The 16,772-nt window shown below is 40.0% G+C and overlaps 1 non-coding gene and 1 pseudogene across 1 annotated transcript; both read right to left on the reverse strand.

The window, feature by feature from the left end:
• Nucleotides 1-1,067: 1,067 nt before the first annotated feature.
• LOC123838032 (U6 spliceosomal RNA) lies at nt 1,068-1,173 on the reverse strand. The gene has a single exon (XR_006789373.1). It is a non-coding gene; the product is annotated as a U6 spliceosomal RNA (small nuclear RNA).
• Nucleotides 1,174-12,352: 11,179 nt separating this feature from the next.
• LOC135365467 (kinesin-like protein KIF20B) lies at nt 12,353-13,227 on the reverse strand (annotated as a pseudogene).
• Nucleotides 13,228-16,772: the final 3,545 nt, after the last annotated feature.

Here is a 16,772-nt window from a genome sequence, read left to right on the forward strand (position 1 = left end):
GGCGCCCCCAGAGAATTTACTTTTCTGATTAGAGAGTTTGAGGGGAAAATCTGAGTGTGCCCCCTGGCTCAGTCCTTCCTTTTCCCTTTCTTACTGCAGAGACTACACATTCTGCTCTGATCCTCCAAGCTGTCTAAATTCCAGGGACAGGCTCAACCTTTGTAGGGAGATGGGGAACCGAGGTGTCCTTAAGTGACCCTTCCCTGATCTGATATCTGGTGCATGGGCTGAGGATCATGAGAAATAAATAAGGAGTGGAATTTGGGAAGAAAAGCAACACTCAGAGATTGAGACTTTGGAATGGGTCAGGCCATGGTTTTTTATTGTGCTGAGTTTGGCAGCTGTGGGTGTCTATATTGTGTTATGCTGCCCATTTTTACAATTGTGGGCAGAGTTGGGGGTTGGTGAAATGGGATATTTTTTTTTTTTTTAATTGATGAGTTGGGCTTTTAACTCATGTGGTCCAACAAATGAGTTTAGGCTTTTAAGTATAGGCTATTTCAGCTTGCTTAGTATTACAAGAAAGCTGGGATAGGTTTAGACCTTCCAGGTGTTGGTTAGACAGACGATATTTGCTCTATTGACAGTGTTTTCCAGCCAGATCAGTAGGCAGGAATTTTAATGTCAAGGGATCTAAGTTCTGTATATCTTACAGAGCACTCACGGTGTTTGAGGTTTCAGTTGCACCTGCCAGGTCTAAGTAGGCAGCTCTGGACTGGTTGCCTAAATTCCATTTTACATTGTAGACCAAGAGAACACAAGGGAGGCTCTTGGCTAAGTTTGGGTTAATGTGGCTTATCATAAGTGTGGGTTATTCCCTATCATATATTACTTCAAATTGGTTCTGGATTTCCTTTTTCTTTCTTTCTTTTCTTTTTTTTAAAGATTTTATTTATTTGTCAGAGAGAGAGAGAGACCACAAGCAGGGGGAGCTGCAGGCAGAAGGAGAAGCAGGCTCCCCACTGAGCAGGGAGCCTGATGTGGGAATTGATCCCAGGACCCTGAGCCAAAGGCAGACATACAACAGACTGAGCCGCCCCCATGTCCCTTTCTTTTCTTTTTTTGTTTTTAATATGGAATGCTTCACAAATTTGCATGTCATCTTTGCGCAAGGGCCATGCTAATCTTCTCTGTATCATTCCAATTTTTTAGTATATGTAAGCTGAAGCAAGCACTGGCTCTGGATTTCTTAATGACAGAATCTCTATCTTTGACCTTAGTTTTCAGAGAGCCATACTCAGGGTCCAATTGAAGAAGTATGGTAGATTTTACTAATGAAACAATAAAAGGGTCTAAAGCCCTTATTATGACAAAAACATGCACAATTTTTCAATGAATTAATAAAGTTATTGCAGACCCAGAACCTAGGAAGATAATGAAAAAGATGTTTTCCAAGAATTTCCTGTTTCTAAGGATCGGATTTGCCTAGAAAGTCAATAAGGAGCTGGAGTAATCTGAAAATAGTTCTTCAAATAGAGAGGTCCTATTCAGTACAACTAATAAAAATAATAGAAGAAATAAAATGAAATAAAAACTTAAAAGAGAAAGAGAACCTTAAGTGAAACACAGATATTAGAAGATAAGCTGAACAGATATGAAGGGGGAAAATGAGACCTATGTAAAGGGGAAGATAAGATGTACCCAAGCTTACCTACTGTCAAAGGTACTATTTGAAGAAGAGGACTTGTTTTGCATAGTAACCAGATCGGAAAAACGAACATAAACCCCAAACAATATAACAGAGAAAGAAGAGCAACATTTCAAGCACTGATAGAATGATTGCCCAAGGGAGCCAGTCCTCAGGACACAGCAACAAAGGTGTTTTGGGGTTTTTTTAAGTTTCTATTTAAATTCCAGTTAGAATGTTTCATCTCTCCCTCTGATTTCCCCCCTTCATTCTTCCCCTCCTGCTATCTTCTTCTTCTTCTTTTTTTTAAACCTATAATGTATTATTTGTTTCAGAGGTACAGATCTGAGATTCAACAGTCTTGCACAATTCACAGCGCTCACCATAGCACATACTCTCCCCAATGTCTATCACCCAGCTGCCCTATCCCTCCCACCCCCCACCACTCCAGCAACCCTCAGTTTATTTCCTGAGATTAAGAATTCCTCATATCAGTGAGGTCATATGATACATGTCTTTCTCTGATTGACTTATTTCGCTCAGCATAACACTCTCCAGTTCCATCCACATCGTTGCAAATGGCAAGATTTTATTCCTTTTGATGGCTACATAATATTCCATTGTATATATATACCACATCTTCTTTATCCATTCATCTGTCGATGGACATCTTGGCTCTTTCCACAGTTTGGCTATTGTGGACATTGCTGCTATAAACATCGGGGTGCACGTACCCCTTCGGATCCCTACTTTTGTATCTTTGGGGTAAATACCCAGTAGTGCAATTGCTGGATCATATGGTAGCTCTATTTTCAACTTTTTGAAGAACCTCTGTACTGTTTTCCAGAGTGGCTGCACCAACTTGTATTCCCACCAACAGTGTAGGAGAGTTCCCCTTTCCCTGCATCCCTGCCAACATCTGTCGTTTCCTGACTTGTTAATTTTAGTGGGGTGGGAGGATGGGTTAGTCTGGTGATGGGTATTAAAGAGGGCATGTTCTGCATGGAGCACTGGGTGTTATACACAAATAATGAATCATGGAACACTACATCACAAACTAATGATGTAATGTATGGTGATTAACATAACATAATAAAAAAATAAAAAAATAAAAATAGAATATAATGGAAAAAATAATATTAAATTCCAGTTAGTTAACATACAGTGTAAAGTTAGTTTCAGGTGTACAATACAGTGATTCAACACTTCCATACAGCACTCGGTGCTCATCACAACAGATGCACTCCTTAATTCCCATGACCTATTTCACCCATCCTACCAACTCAGCTCTCCTCTGGTAACCATCAGCTTGTTCTCTAAGTTCCAGCTGTAGAGTCTAAACCAGGAATGGATGGGAGACCACCTTTACTCTTTCTCACTGATTGTCCTCTCATCTCCCAAGGTAGCATTTGCCTGCATCCCAAATTCAGGTCACTATCCCATCAAGAAGAGAGGATAAGATCTCTCTATATATAAACTCTTTTTCTGAAAAGATTTTATTTATTTATTTGAGAGAGAGAGAGAGAGAGAAAGAGCACGCATGAGTCGGGGGGAGAGGCAGTGGGAGAAGCAGACTCTCCGCTGAGCAGGGAGCCCAATGTGGGGCTTGATCCCAGGACCCTGAGATCATGACCTGAGCCAAAGGCAGACACTTAACTGACTGAGCCACTGAGGTGCCCCCATAAAAACCCTTTAAACAGCCACCCAGGTGCCCCTATAAAAACTCTTTAAACAAAGACTCTTCAACTACTAGGCATTGTCAAGGAGACTTCTCAAGAGGATCTCAAAGATGGGAAACATTAAGTTCCCAAAGTGATGTGGTAGCATTCATAGAACACAATGGGTAAAAGCAGGAGAAATGATGATACAATTTATTTAACTAGTTGTGTCGTATTTTGTTGTTTAAAAATACTTTTATACACCTCATTTCCTTGGAGTCTCATAATGCCCTATGATACAGGATTGATTACTTCCAGAATTATCAATGATGGAACTGAAGCTCAGCAGGTTACTTGCTAAAGGGCATCCAACTAGTAATTGAGTTACGATCCAGATCTCTGAGTTTTGCCATTTACTTCATTCCTCTGAACCACACTATTCTTCCCAGCCCTAAGATGTGTTGCTGAGCCTGAGGATGAGCAATGATAATGTAGGACCTGGATAATGTAGTAAGATAAAAATATTTTGCACTAATACAATGAAAGAGAGCAAGTGATCAAATTTGATACTTCGGCATTATAAGAAATCCTTGAAGAGTGATTCTATTTGGTTTGAGGAACTAATAGTGTTTAAAACCAAGATTTTAAACATATTTGAGCAGATTCAGAAAATTCTTGCACATGATAAAAACACTCCTCCTCCAGCCATCCTGCACAGTTATTATTATGAATAATTTATATTTCTCTAGAGGATTTTGCTATTTATTGCTCTTAATTATTTGCTTTTCAAGTGCGACTATAGATTCCCAGGGAAAACCCTTGAGAGAAGGAAGTTGTCACGCTGGGGGAAGCATCAGCCTGATGACTCGCTGGCACTGAAGCCACGGGTCTGCCGGTGACAGCAATCACCCTTCATTATCCTGGCAGAGCTGGTGGAACAAAGTTCTTCTAAATGGGCACTTGACATGAGCATTAACTTTATTTTTCCCAGAGAAAAATTTCTTCGAGGGAGAGTGTACAAAAATAGAAAGGGAACGTTGAAAAGAGAGGAGAATCACAAGCTGTTTTTATTCTTTGTACTAAACCAAACAGTATTTTATTAAATAGCCTAAGAACAATGTGGGCACTGAAAAGAATAAGTTAGGGGATGCTGATATCTGAGTTCTGTTACAAAGGTGCCATTAGCCCACTAGGATTCTCATGCCAGTGATTCTTAATTTGTAGTGGTGTGGGAGGTGGTAATGAGGAAGAATTGGACCAAATATAGGAAGTCTTAGTTCAATACCAGGAGGGTGAGACTGTACAAAAGAGAGTCTAACTACAGAAGAAGAAATGCCTTGAAGAAACTGACTCAGGCAATCTAGGTTAAATCCACAATCTCTTTGGTTGTCCTTTTAGCATCCAGGGAAAAGTGGTCAAGACCTAAAGTTCTCTAGGATCATAGGAACTGAATGATTGTGAGCAATTCAGATCTGCTGCTGTAGCTCTGGAGAGCCTCCCTACAGGGATGGGGAGGGGCTTGCAGGAGGATGGTTCTGAGATGCCACAAAGGGCAGCCATCTGGGTCATGGATGATACACCGATGGCATGCATTAATGCCAATCATCTGTGGCTTCCAGACTCTTTGTCATTGCCAGTTCCTTACCAGTTGTTAAATATTTTTAATACTTAGCCTTGTTTGGGGGTGACTTTAGAGTTCAAGATAGCTACTGACCAGCTGTGTGAATTTACTAGCCTCTTAGACCCTGAGGTTTTAATGAGAAGGTTGTACTACAGGACGTCTACATTTTTTACTAATGCATGCATTCTCTGGTGTTCTGAATTATACCTCAGACTCTTATCTCCTGGGGTCCAGGTCAAAAAGTTAGTTCCCAAACACAGTACACAATGTGAGTGTGCATGTGTGTATGTGTGTGTGTGTACACAAAGCCAGCAACATGATTCTTTGCACAAATCCATGCGGGTTGACCTAGTACTCCCAATCCTTAATCCTTAAAATCAAGAGATTATGCTAATATGTTAAAGCCCAGCATGGTACTATGGTCAGTAAAGGAATAAGAAGTTGGCAGCAACAGAGTTCTGAAATTAATTGGAATCATTAATGAGATAAGGGTGAATTAGACATTATTTCTATTCACAAAACCAAACCCCTTTCTGTTGATTTGGGAAGGACTAAAGACTCAGCAAGCGCATGTTTAGATAACTATGTTAGCAGTAGAGTAGTATGTATATGTGTGTATATATATACACACTTTGACAAATGAATTAAATCTTATTTTTCCTTTATTTTATAAGTTGCAGTACAACATCCCTTCTGAAAGCTAAAGATCGGTGAGTGTGTGTGTGTATGTGTGCGTGTGTGGGTGTGCTCACATGCACACATTTAGAACAAGTAGAACTTGGCCTGGAAAAGCCAGGTCACTGGTCATGCAGATTCATGACTCATGGAAGGACACTGCCCTCCAGAGGCTGGCCTCACTCTCCTCCCTCCAAGTCCTACTTGGTCTGCCCAGGCACTGATGCTGGCACATTAGTTAAGTCTCTGCACAAAGCAGGTGTAACATCACTGTCATATTCAGGGTAGTGCTCCCAATCTGTTCTTCTGGTGTGCAAACTGAACTGCTATTTATACCCCCACTAACAAGCATATAGCACTTGGGTTAGAAATAAAATTATTATTGGCCTTGTTTAAACTCCGGAGTCAGAACTTGTTGGGGGGGGAACTGGGGGAGTGGTGAGCCCCAAAGTGAATAAAAAATAAGCAAGGCCCATGCTTATCTCAGGATACTTGGGCACAGATAAACTGTCCCTGATAATATGGAGCTTTCCCTCTGAAGCGATGCTGTGATGGTTAATTTTAGGTGTCCGTTTGACTAGGTCACGGGGTGTGAGGATGTTTGGTTAAACATTATTTCTGGATGTGTCTGTGAAGGTTTTTCTTGATAAGATTAGCACTCAAATTGGTAGACTGAGCAAAGCAGATTGCCATCCCACACTGAGTCATCCAATCCATTGAGGACCTATATAGAACATAAAGGTAAAGGAAGCCAGGATTCACTCTCTCTGACTGAGCTAAGACATTGGTCTTCTCCTGCTTTCCTAATGGGGCTTTCCCATAAGTGCTTCTGGTCCTCATGGCTTTGGACTATACCCCTGGATTTTCTGGGTCTTCAGCTTTCAGACAGCAGACTTCTCAGCCTCCGTAATTGCTTGAGCCAATTCCTTATAATAAATCTCTTTATACTAGAAATCTTTTTCTAATAAAATCTTTTTCTATATATTGGTTCTGTCTCTTTGGGTGACTAGTATACAGATGCCTTTATGATTGCATTTCCGTAGTCACCAGCCACGTGAAACAGGAGCCATTTGGTCAGTGGGAAGCATGCCCAATAACATCCACGGGAGCCAAACTGACACAGCCCCAAACATCATGGGTCCACTTCTCTACTGCTGCCATTTGTGGTTGGCTCACTTCCAGATTGACTGTTCTGAACCAGGAGGCAGCACTTGCTTTGCTTTTTGGCATTAGAAACAGCAGTTTAAGATTATTGGGAGGATTGGTCTGTAATATTACATATAATTTTTAGCAGATCCCGACCTAGTCGACTTTGTATATTTTAGGGACAACAAACACTTTTTAATCCAGAGACAACTGGTTGCCTGGGTGGCGCAGTTGATTAGGCTTCCAACTCTTGGTTTTGGCTCAGTTCATGATCTCAGGGCTGTGAGATTGGGCCCCGAGTGGGCTCCACTCTCAGCATGGAGTCTCCTTGAGATTCTTTCCCCCTCCACTTCCCTCCCTCACTGCTCCTCTCCCTGCTTGCATGCTCTCTCTCTCAAATAAGTAAATAAAATCTTTAAAAAAAAATCCAGAGACAATAAAGAAAAAACTTGGATAAAAATTATAATAGACTGTTGAATCCAGGAAAAGTCTGAATATCTTAATGTCTACAGTCTTGGGTGGAAGAAACTAGAAGTCTGTTTCTTGGGTAAGATGGTGAAGAATGTCTTCAGGAAAGAGAGCAAAAGGTGGAAGAGGATGCTAGATCAGGACTAGGGGTTGGCTGAGCACCCACCATGCTCTCTACTCAGAGCTCAGTTCACCAAGGAGAAATAAAAACCACTCATTTATGCACCTCATATTTATTAAGTGCCTACCTTGTGCCAGGCACTATTCTGGGCACTAGTTGTGACCAAAACAAACTAAAATCTTGCTCTTATTCATTTTATATTCCAGTGGTGCTCAATCAATATATAGAAATGCTATTGAGAGACAATGTAGTGTATTAGAACAGGAATGGGCTTTGGAATCAGACACAGTTTAAATCCCGGCTTCACCACTTTCTAGATGTATTACTGGGATAGTTAAAACCAACCAACAAACAAAACAAAAATTTTCTTTCAATCTCAATTTCCTAATCAGTAAATTGGAGACCATAATACTGTTTTGCATGGTTGTCGTAGGAATTGGCAATAACGTACGTAAAGTCCTTGGCCCAGGTCTAGTACACAGGTGAGGCTCCACCCAGGGAATTTTTATTGCCATTGGTGGCAGACAGAATTGTTTATTTATTTATTTATTTATTTATTTATTTATTTATTTATTTATTTTTTATTTTTTTATTCTTATGTTAATCCCCATGCATTACATCATTAGTTTTAGATGAAGTGTTCCATGATTCATTGTTTGTGCACAACACCCAGTGCTCCATGCAGAATGTACCCTCCTCAATACCCATCACCAGGCTAACCCATCCTCCCATCCCCCTCCCCTCTAGAACCCTCAGTTTGTTTTTCAGAGTCCATCGTCTCTCATGGTTCGTCTCCCCCTCCGATTTCCCCCGCTTCATTCTTCCCCTCCTGCTACCTTCTTCTTTTTTTTTTTTCTTAATATATATTGCATTATTTGTTTCAGAGGTACAGATCTGAGATTCAACAGTCTTGCACAATTCACAGCGCTTACCAGAGCACATACCCTCCCCAGTGTCTATCACCCAGTCACCCCATCCCTCCCACCCCACCCCCTACTCCAACAACACTCAGTTTGTTTCCTGCGATTAAGAATTCCTCATATCAGTGAGATCATATGATACATGTCTTTCTCTGTTTGACTTATTTCACTCAACATAATACCCTCCAGTTCCATCCACGTCATTGCAAATGGCAAGATCTCATTCCTTTTGATGGCTGCATAATATTCCATTGTATATATATACCACTTCTTCTTTAGCCATTCATCTGTCGATGGACATCTTGGCTCTTTCCACAGTTTGGCTATTGTGGACATTGCTGCTATAAACATCGGGGTGCACATACCCCTTCGGATCCCTACTTTTGTATCTTTGGGGTAAATACCCAGTAGTGCAATTGCTGGATCATATGGTAGCTCTATTTTCAACTTTTTGAGGAACCTCCATACAGTTTTCCAGAGTGGCTGCACCAGCTTGCATTCCCACCAACAGTGTAGGAGGGTTCCCCTTTCTCCGCATCCCTGCCAACATCTGTCGTTTCCTGACTTGTTAATTTTAGCCATTCTGACTGGTGTGAGGTGGTATCTCATTGAGGTTTTGATTTGGATTTCCCTGATGCTGAGCGATATTGAGCACTTTTTCATGTGTCTGTTGGCCATTTGGATGTCTTCTTTGGAAAAATGTCTGTTCATGTCTTCTGCCCATTTCTTGATTGGATTCTTTGTTCTTTGGGTGTTGAGTATAAGAAGTTCTTTATAGATTTTGGATACTAGCCCTTTATCTGGTATGTCATTTGCAAATATCTTCTCCCATTCTGTCGGTTGTCTTTTGGTTTTGTTGACTGTTTCCTTTGCTTTGCAAAAGCTTTTTATCTTGATGAAGTCCCAATAGTTCATTTTTGCCCTTGCTTCCCTTGCCTTTGGCGATGTTTCTAGGAAGAAGTTGCTTCGGCTGAGGTCAAAGAGGTTGCTGCCTGTGTTCTCCTTTAGGATTTTGATGGACTCCTGTCTCACATTGAGGTCTTTCAACCATTTGGAGTCTATTTTTGTGTGTGGTGTAAGGAAATGGTCCAGCTTCATTCTTCTGCATGTGGCTATCCAATTTTCCCAACACCATTTGTTGAAGAGACCAGACAGAATTGTTTAAAGATGGAGAGGAGGAAGAGTTAGTATTCATCTTTTCCCCACCTCCCATTTGTACTGCCCTGTTTGTTATTCCTTTTTACTTAGAGAACTTGGAAACCAGTTTTGCTGCCCTTCTGGTTATTGGATGGAAAATGGGAGGCACTGAAGAGACAGAAGACAAGAAACATGATACAGATCATAAGAGACAGAGCTACACATGAGTAGTGATTGCAAATGCATGCCTGCCCAGAGGAGAAATGCCATCGCATCAGTGTTAACATCTTTCTGGCTTCCTAGGGGAGTCTGTCAGGAAGTAGCACACTGGGTATGTTTCCAGTACTTCCTTCAGAGAGTACAAGTGTTGGAGGCTCCTACTTCGAGGACCCAGGCAGGAATTCAAGGAAGAAAAGAGGATTACTCTTATACTTAACTCATTGTTATCATCGTTGTTGTTTGTTTTTCTGTTTTTCAATAGACCGATGGTCCTAATTCTCACTTGGAAGATTCCAATAGGTATGTAGGATGCCTACACAGAAGTCAGGGAGAAAATAAGTACATCTTGGAAAGAGGCTCAAATCTCATATTCTTAGAGGTTTATCTTTTCTTTTCTCCCTGTTTCTCTGTCTCTCTGTGTGTCTGTGTCTCTTTGGCCACCTTGCAAATATCTACATTTATATTAATTATGAACTACACTACCCACTGCAGCTAGTTACTTTCCCTGTTTGGCATAAGTCAACCAGAGTTCCCCCACCCTACCCCCATACTACCCCCCGCCTCTCTGGTACCTGCAGCACCTTGCCTTTGCTTGGCAGAATCATTCTATTTCAATCATAGATGTGTTGATGACATTGCTATCAGAGCAAAGAGCCTTGTTTTTTTCATGTGCTGGATTCATTTATTCACTTATTTTTTTTTGCCAGTGAAAAGATTTCATTTGTCATTCTGATTGCTTTTATCTTTAATTTCTTAAAAGAATGATGACTCCTATTTAAATTATTAGAAAAATTTCCTCATCTGGAGTGAGGAAATCCTTTTCCAAATAAAATTTTTTAAAACAAATCCTTCCCCTGACAATTTGTTATATTCTGTTGTAAATCCCAAGGATAAGCTTTCTTCCTCTGCACGGGAAAACACGAGGATAGAAAAGATTCATCTAAAGTGTCAATCTCGGGGCGCCTGGGTGGCTCAGTCGTTAAGCGTCTGCCTTCGGCTCAGGTCATGATCCCAGGGTCCTGGGATCGAGCCCCGCATCGGGCTCCCTGCTTGGCGGGAAGCCTGCTCTCCCTCTCCCGCTCTCCCTGCTTGTGTTCCTGCTCTAGCTATCTCTCTCTCTGTCAAATAAATAAATAAAAAATCTTAAAAAAAAAAAAAGAGGTGCCTGAAACTATAGGCACCTTAACTAAAAAATAAAAATAAAAAAAATAAATAAAGTGTCAATCTCAGAATTATGGATAAACTGGGGAGACACCATTCCTGAGAGGCCATTGGGTAATTAATTCCTACCCAGCCAATCTCAGTTGACTGATTTATTATCTAATGCAAAATTTGGGAGGGGAAGGGAGGTTACAGGAGTTTGAGAAGATTCATAGAAATTGATCTGTGCTGTGCTTGAAGGCAAGACTTCTGATTAGCATATAAACAGTATGCTATTTCCTTACCTAATGGCCATACTTTTATTTCTACTATTCAATTACAAAAAGAAAATCAGTGAAATAATCTGGGACCTGGCCTTTTGGAATTAGAAATATATAAATTGAGGAAGAGAGACTGAACTGAGGATCAATAGAAGTACCTGAGCCCACTCCATGAGGTTGACACAAATTCATGGGTCATTGTGGTGTCAGAAATAGGAGATGGTTCTTTTCTTTTTTTTTTTTTTTTTTTTGAGATGGTTCTTTGTACACTTGGGCATCTGGAGGCAAGGTGAAAGTAGCAGAACTGAAATGCGCAAACCATTCTCAGAAGCAATTAATCTATGGAGACTCTGAGGTTGGATTTGTGAACTAGAATGCCCACAGGATTCAGGCAGGGATTGTAAATGAATGAGACAGACAAACCCTGGTAAACAGCAAAAGACATCAGGAAAGTTGAAGGCCATCAGGGAGCTTGTGCCCTGTGTGAAGAGATACTTCCCGTTTAGTCTTCAGTGTTGTTATGTGAGGTTAGGTAGTGAGCATGCTGTGAGGGCACACACACAAGTTGTGTCTTTCCACAATGTCAGGTTTATTCAGTCATAAAGCAAGGTTAACATAATTGCAATGCAGTTTCAGGATTCCAAACTCAATGACATTTCACTATACTTTTAACTCAGCTTCCCACAAGTTGCACAAAGCAAAGCACAATACGACGTCACAACAAAGGGTACAACAAGTGGAAGGAAGTTAACTAACCAAACACGAAGTCAGTCCATGAGTGTGCAGTTAAGATGAGGCCTCTGTCTGGTCTGGGTCAGCTCTCAGCACAAGGTCTTATTATGTTTAAGCAGTGGAGAATATCTTTTATGTTCAGAGATCAGTTGGGCAGAGCCTTTGGCAGCAGTTGCCTTTTTGATGTGGTCAGACGTGAAAGGGTCAGCGTCTGGAAAGTCTGACAGTTTGCTGGAAAAATCCTCCCTTTTTTTTTTTAAGTAAACAAATGGGGCTGTTGACTTTTTGTCTTTATTGAATTAAAATTATACTATGTATAAAATAGCAATGTATACACAGGATTTAATGCATCATAATATATACAATTATCTTTGAAAAGTCAGGACACAAGTTACAATGATTATGAACATAAAACCTATATTAAAACATTCTCCATAGGTGACTTATTTAGCTGTTTTAGTTTGAAGTCGTCATTTGAGAATCTAATGATCACTCTCCTTTACTTTATGGTCCATCAAAATCACTTGCCCAGATATATCAATAGGAGATGAAATTTCATTTGTGTATAATTTCCGTTTGGCCCTTTTTGGTCAAGACATATTTTCTTTACTTCTACATTTGAGAGCTTTGAAGAGCTCATTGTTTCAATTATCTTCTTTGCTTTTGATTGAAGAATTGTTGGAGAATGTTGTAAGAAGTCTCCAAATTTCTGTAATATCCCTTTTTTTTTTTCTTACTGGCCACATTTGTACTCACTGTGGATGCCTGACTCCGTAAAGAATATGTTTTCTTAGATGATGGACGTGTGCAAACCTTTTGTTCCTTTTTGACAGAATTTCTATGCTCCGAAACAGGAGACTTCAAATTAGGTCTGGGTATAGCGTTCTTCGTATTTTCACATTTCACCAAGTCCTGACAGAGAGCCTCAGGAGTATGGTGAATACTATTTCTGCTCTTCCACCAGCTTGAAAATATACTACTCTCCTCCATTTCATTACTCTTCCTCTTCTGGGCCTTGGAAATCTTAACTGTCACAGGTAAAGTGCAACCAGGGTGTTTCACTGCCATTTTGTTTGGCTGTAAAGGTGTAAATTGAATCTCTAACTCAGGTTTTGGAAATTGAGTGGTTTGATTATTTTCTGTTGACACTTCACAAGAGTCAAGGACTACAGAGCCATCCTCTACTTCATTTCTAGAAGTTTCAAAACTTGTTGATTGAGGTTCCGTTTCAACTCTGCCAGGATCCATTGAACTCATATGTGTAGGCTTGATATCCACATTTTGTTCTTCTGTTTCAGGAGGCTCCAATGTGATCTTTTTTAATTGTTCAATTTCATTATCTTTCTGTATATTACTGGAGATCAGTTCCTTCAGCTGTATTTCTAAAGCTGCAACCAGTTGATCCCGTTCTTCTTTTCACTTCCGAAGGTTCTTATCTTTCTCTGCCGAGTAAGTATTTCCATTGTGTTGGAGTATTTCCATTGTGCTGGAGTATTTCCATTGTGCTGTAAGTATTTCCACTTCATTTTGTTATTTTAAACAACACTCCCTTTTTAAAGGAGTTTAATCAGTCTTGGGCCTTTGCAGACTGCTGGTTATCAGTTCTGGTTGTCGTCAGCCTGTTCTGGTTTTGGTGATATCTGGTTTTAATTGCAATGCCCTTGGCTGCTTATGTCACTACGTGACATAAGTCACCGCTTGACATGAGTGACTCCATCTTACTCTCTACAGGTTATGATCCCAGTAGTCCAAGATCTTGCAGTATTTTTAAGAAGTTATTTAAAGAGGTTTTCATGTGCAATCTCTCAATTCCAAATGCTGTCAACTAATTTAAATTTTAAAATTTTGTGCTGGTTAGACAATATTTCTATGACTTGAATTTAGGCCATAGGCAACCAGTTCTGAACTCTGCTATCTGATGAGAAATGATGAAGGTTTTTCTGATCAAGGGGAGTAACATTTATTCTTTTATTCATTCATTTAACATCTATCTGTTGAGTGCCTGTTATATCCTAGATTCTGTGACACAGTACCAGCCTTTATAAAACTTACATTCTAGTGAGGAGATAGATGATGAATGAAAAAAGAAATAAGTGACATAATTCAGGTTGTGATAAGTTTTATGGAAAACAGAAATTAGGCTAAAGGGATGGAGGAGGGTGGGGGCTACTATCTTAAATATCATTGGCAAAGGTCTCTATGAGTAGATTCTATCAGAACACAGACTCACATAAAATAAGGGGGGTGTGTTGTGCAGTGTGTGTGTGTGTGTGTGTGTGTGTGTAGTGGGAGGTGGAAGAAGGAGGCCCCAGGCAGAGTGCAAAGACCCTGAGGCAAAAGTGTGCGTTAGCGTATTGTATCTGGAGGAGGAAGGCCAGGAGGGCTGTAGCAAAGTGACCAGCAGTCCAGTCAGAACCAGAAGTAGCAAGAATTCATGTCACCTGGGCCTCATGGAGCTGTTCTTAAATGCTGAGCTTCCTTCAAAGTCCATTTCAAAGAGGGATAGTTGAAACAATAGGGAAAATATTGATAGTTTTGAAGCTAGATGATGGGTACATGGATTATCAGAGGGATTGCTGTATCTTTTACTGTTGCGTAAGTTGGGTAGTTTTTAAAACAAAATTTTAAAAAGTTCCAGTTCAAGTTCTATATTTCCCTTTCTTATTATGGTTGTTTCTCTGAACTTCCATAATATCTTATTTTTATCAATAACTCAATCAAATGGTGCCTTGATTTTGTAATTTTCATTGTCCTGTGTGTGGACAGGACAATGAAATTCTTCTCAATTAATTTATAAATACTTGAAATCAGTACCATGATTCATATTTATTTTCTGTCTTAGCACATTGCTAGATCCACAGAATTCACTTAATAAATATTAATCGATGGTGGATTCATCCAGTATTTGAGCATCTTCTTTATGCCCAGCTGTGATAGGTAAGTGTAAGAGAAGGGATACTAAGATATGATTCTTGCCCTCTAGGAACTTCCAGTGTTCAGGTAGACACTGACAATACAGGACAGAATGTTGAGAATTTATTAGGGTGGATGTAGTAAATGTAAAAGGGGAATCTAAGGGCTAGATATGCAGAGAAAATATTGACTATTTCATGTAACTGCTCTGTTCATCCTCACAGTCTTCACTTGCTGGTTACCAAGTGAAAGCAAAATGAAACAAAAACACAAACACTTGTATTCCCATGAGAGTCTTAACTCTGGGAAACAAACTGAGGGTTGCTGATGGGGAGATGGGTGGGGGGATGGGGTAAATGGGTGATGGGCATTAAGGAGGGCACATGATGTGATGAGCATTTGGTGTTATATGCAACTGATGAATATTGAACACTATATCTGAAATATTAATGATGTATTATGTTGGCTAATTGAATTTAAATTAAAAAAAACCTTGTATTCCAATATGGTGATCTTAATTTGATATGATAAACTTTTAATAGTTCCTTTGGGCTATGTTCAATGTTTTTAAGGAAAAAAAACACTAGTGTCTTAGATATATTTGTTTTCTTTTTCTCTGTCCATGACTGAAGTGAAAATTGCACTGGACAAACTTAAATGGGTAAGGAAGATTTTATTTAAGGCTATTGCAATAGAGGAGAGAGATCAGAACTCAATCTGAACTCAATTCTGCTGAAACAAAGAGTGTGAGGATTTTTAAATATTACCCAAAGGAAAAGTAAACTTTCTTCTGTTTTTGAGACAGGAGGTAGTTTTATAACCAGAGCAAAGTATCTGCTAAAGTTACGCTCATGGGAACCAGGAGATAGGGGTGCTATCTCCCCTGATGCTTACATTTCAAAAAGATGGCTCCAAAATCCTTGAGAAAGACATTTCTGGGTTGTAAAACTGGCAAGAATCTTTTAAAAAGATTTATATATATCTCAAAGAGACAGAAAAAGAATTTATGATGATAAATTTTCTTAAGTAAATGCTATAAGGAAAGGGAGGTCAGGGCTAGACCCAGGAAGAAGCCTATCTAATGTTTAGTCAGGCTGAGGGCCATCTTGCTCACCATTTTTTCCTCTCCAACATGCCTCTCCAACATCCCCAACATGGGGGTATGGGAAGGTGTGTGGCTTGTGTAGTATCATGGTGACTGGGAAGCTGTGGTCCTCAAATCTTCTAGTTTCTCTGTCTCCATGGTGATGTCTCTCATCTGCCTGGCTGCTGATCATCCTACTTGCCCTTATGGCTGAAGTGTACAACAGGTGTGCCTTGTTTCCCAGTCTTTTCTTGGCTTGATAAGAGTCTAGAGCAATGTCTCTCAAACATGGGTTATCCTCCCACCCCCAACCAAGCAGAGAGGATAGTGATGGGGTGGGCCCAGACAGTATGTGAGATAAGGTCTTCCATGAGTCAAAACATGAACTGGAACCAAGTCCTTTGCTTTCAGGATATTTTCAATGTATCTAACATTCCTTCTTTCTCCTAAGCATACATCTGAAGAGGTGAATGGAACATCCATGCTGATTCTAACTCCATTCCTCTATCCCCTTTCTCTCTCCCTTCTTCCTCTAATACTCTGGGACTGGCTGAAACAGGGTTCTCTTTTGTCTCCCCTACTTGATGTCCTCATCTTTCCAGAGGACAGAAGACTTGGAGTCCTGCCTGTATAGGAGGAAGTGACTAAGTCCTTAGGGGAAACAACTCAAGTATTCGAGATATCAAGGCTTAGTTCTTGATAAGCTAAAGGAATTGGGAAAATCTTCTGTCTAGTATGTTATTTAAGTTTATTGTTTTGCCCTGGAACTTAAATCTCAAGTTTTGGCCTCAAAAGGTAGAAGGCTACAAGGCAATATGATGTAAGAAGAAAATTAAAATGCATCAGTTGAATATTTGCAAAATGTGATCCCCATTGTAAATGTCTACTTCTATTTTAGAAGGTGCTGAGGAGAGTATCTTGGTGTGGGTGAACTGCGAGCTTAAAGGAAGAGTACAGCAAGAGATAAGGAAGTTTGAATATAGGCTGAGTAAGATAGGAAAGCCAAGAGGTAGAGAAATTTTCAAGTAAA

This window comes from Mirounga angustirostris, unplaced genomic scaffold (assembly GCF_029215605.1).
Source record: "Mirounga angustirostris isolate CCGP_5_RB_7025 unplaced genomic scaffold, mMirAng1.0.hap1 SCAF_8, whole genome shotgun sequence".
Taxonomy (NCBI): domain Eukaryota; kingdom Metazoa; phylum Chordata; class Mammalia; order Carnivora; family Phocidae; genus Mirounga; species Mirounga angustirostris.